The sequence below is a fragment of the Adiantum capillus-veneris genome, chromosome 15 (genome assembly GCF_014529385.1).
Source record: "Adiantum capillus-veneris isolate H3 chromosome 15, ASM1452938v2, whole genome shotgun sequence".
Lineage (NCBI taxonomy): Eukaryota > Viridiplantae > Streptophyta > Polypodiopsida > Polypodiales > Pteridaceae > Adiantum > Adiantum capillus-veneris.
Genome location: NC_140945.1, coordinates 81550702 through 81554025, shown reverse-complemented (window position 1 = coordinate 81554025; position 3324 = coordinate 81550702). Strand labels below are relative to the sequence as shown.

The 3324-nt window shown below is 46.8% G+C and overlaps 1 pseudogene; it reads right to left on the bottom strand.

Moving 5' to 3' along the window:
- Positions 1-2501: 2501 nt before the first annotated feature.
- On the bottom strand, positions 2502-2911 carry LOC147440964 (small ribosomal subunit protein uS12y pseudogene; annotated as a pseudogene).
- Between the last annotated feature and the right edge of the window lie 413 nt (positions 2912-3324).

Genomic DNA, 3324 nt, shown 5'->3' with positions numbered 1-3324 from the left:
CATCTGCATTTTTCCTCACCAGCTAGATTACGTTGTGTGCACCACTTGCCAATATCGATACTATGGAGCAGCGCCTCGCCACTACTGATGCGTCATGAGGTGTAGTACCTGGTACACCTACTTCAGTTGTACATGAGACATACTAGTGTGGGAAAAACACAGTGGAAAACACCACACTCATGCACCAATTTACTAGATACACGAGCACGCATACTATGATTATTGGCTGCTGCGCCCGCACGTGATCCTGCTACGTGTACTTTGGATGTATGTCCTCCCCGAGCACCTGCATCAGATTCTAGGTCTTTGATGCTTGTAGTGAAGAGCATCTGCATGAGGATAGGAGCCACGTCTGATTTAATGCTCATGATAAACTGATCATCATCGTCATAATCTAGTACTACTTTCGTAGCACTAGTAGCAGTACTACGCATGGAGCTTCAACAACGTCACTAGTAGAAATACAATATATAAGCTTCTAGTTGAGCTATGTAATCAGTATCAAGATGCTTACTGCAGTTGGCTGGTGGACTGCATCATCCGGAGCTCTACTCTATCATATCTAGCACTCAATGCGGTCCATCACTGTACTCGCAAATGGTGCTGCCAAGGGCCCAACCAATATAGCCCCTCATTGCTTTGCCTCAGCACCCAGTACCCTCAAATTAGACAAGGAGAAAGAGGGAGCTTGGACTGCAGTTACCAAGCCCTGATCATGGGCCTACCCTAATCATGTCCTTTTCACACAGACCTCCTTCTCACTAGGCAATCGCCTTGTCACCTTGCCTCTTTCTGACCCCTCTTGTAGTTCATGAAAAAACCCTTGGCGATTCTCTTTTGGTGGAGGATCGAACTTAAGTTTGAGCCTCCTACAGGTGGAGGTTTGAGTCTCCTCGTGATTCTAGCCTGGGTGGAGGCTCTAACTTGAGTGGGTGGAGGCTTAAGTTCAAGCCCCAAGGTAATTCTTCGCGACTGGAGGCTTGAACTTAACTCTGAGCCTCTCGGCGGCTGGAGGCTTAATTAAGCTCAATCAAGTTATTCTTTTTGGGTGGAGGAACAAACTTAAGTTCAAGCCTCCGGTGGGGGAGCTTAAGTTGAAGCCTACGCCTCTACCTGCAATTTCTCAGTACTACTCTGGAGCTTGTGAGCCTTGATGTAGCCCCATGCTCTTTTGAGGGCATCAAGGCTCTGGTCTCCGAGGTTTGCAAGATGGGAGCCAGAGACCCTATAGAGGATCTGAGCGCCACCTCTGGGCTCGGGCTTGGGGTCAGGCTGCCGGGAGTGGTTTTGAGTTTGGCCTTGGGCACTTTCTTGCTCATCTATTCATCAACTCATGCAAAACGCAGAGCAGTCACACACTAGACCAGGGGCAAGATCCTGGTCGCGATGGCAAGATGAAGGATCGCGATCGATGGCAAGAAGACGGATTGGGATTGGGTGGGGTTGATTGGCTGGGGTTGAGCGATCGAAGCTGGCTCTTGCACGTGCAATACCCCATACTATAGCAACAAGGCTGCATGATACCACCGAGCATTGGACGGACTGTACTGAAAAGCACCTACATGGACCGTAAGAGAGAGGTAGGGGTGATGGTGAGGCAACTTTACACAGCTTGTCGGTGAGAGAGGAAATGACGACGAGATGGGATGGCTGCAATAGCACACACATTGAAACCCTCAATTCTCCCCTCCCTCTCTCTCTCTCTCTCTCTCTCTCTCTCTCTCTCTCTAAAAAAATAATGCACAAAATTTCTCTTCAAGTATCATTCTCCTCACATACCATTCAGAAAACTACTAGATCAAGTACTAAAATAAGTCTCACAAAAAGACCAACTAAAACCGCTCAAAATGAGCGGACTACACAAAAAAGTGACCCTCTTAACCAGACCCACTTCTCCAAAGTCACTATATTGAAGCTCTATTAGCTCACAAGAGGTTCATTCAAAGATAAGCTTGACAAGTCGATTACATTACTTGGCCCAGTACCAGCTCGGACCATTTGTAGTACCTCCATCGCCTCTGCCACTTTGGCTTTTAGCGCCTCTAAAGATTCAATTAAATGTAAAACTTCTGGCTGATCCATCTCCAGTAACATGCCCTTAACTTTTCCTGCGTGACCATGTTCGAATTGATCTACAAGTGGATACAGTTGCTCGCCCAACATCAATCTCTGTTGTTCAGGAGGAGCCGATGCTAGCCTAAGGCTCATGCCAAAGCAGGAATCTCCTTTCTCTCTCTCTCTCTCTCTCTCTCTCTCTCTCTCTCTCTCTCTCTCTCTCTCTCTCTCTCTCTCTCTCTCTCTCTCGGACAAACAAAGTATCTTTATCTTCATTGACACAATGATTCTCCATCCCATGGTTCAAAAGAAGGAAATGCATGCATCGAAAAATAGCAGCTGGCTCATCTCATGAGATTAACAAAATTTTCGTGATGATCTCCCCTGGCCATTCCCAGGAAGCTAATCAATAAGGTACAAATCCTGCAGGACTTTCATATATCTTCTCAAATCTTAAGACCTTGGCTTCTCCTTCTTTTCCTTGAAAAGGGCAAGGAGAGACACTCCCGATACCTTCACAACCTTGAACCGCACTCCAGGAATATCACCAACAGCATGTCCCTTACGAACGAACCCAACAATCAACACTTCATCGTTTTCTTCAATGTAGTTCATGCAACCATCATTTGGAACATAGGCCGCAATCTTCTTTTTATTCTTGATAAGCTGTACCCTGGCACATTTTCGAATGGCAAAGCTAGGCTGCTTGTCTTCAATACCAATCTTCTCAAGAACGATGCCCTTGGCGTGGGAGGAGCCTACGAAGGGCTTCTTCCACTCGTTTCCAAGATTTCTTTTCTTATATGCCTTGTCTGCCTAGTTTGCGACCAGCTCCCATACCACGTGTTTTTCCCATGGTGGCTGTTGCTGTTACGCCTGCGACTGCTGTTAGTGCCCAGGAGCTCTCTCTCTCTCTCTCTCTCTCTCTCTCTCTCTCTCTCTCTCTCTCTCTCTCTCTCTCTCTCTCAGTTTTTTGAAAAAAAACCCTTTGAAAGAGCGCGCGCCGGCGCGCGCTCTTTCAGAGGGTTTTTTTTTCAAAAAACTGAGAGAGTAGGTGCTACCCATTTTTGAAAAGAAAATGAGCGAAATGAGATGTACAACACAAGTTCTCTCTCTCTCTCTCTCTCTCTCTCTCTCTCTCTCTCTCTCTCTCTCTCTCCTCTCGCCATGCAGATTTGCCAAACGTCTGTGAGTTGCATGGAAGGTATGCATGCAAACTTGACCTCTCTCTCTCTCTCTCTCTCTCTCTCTCTCTCTCTCTCTCTCTCT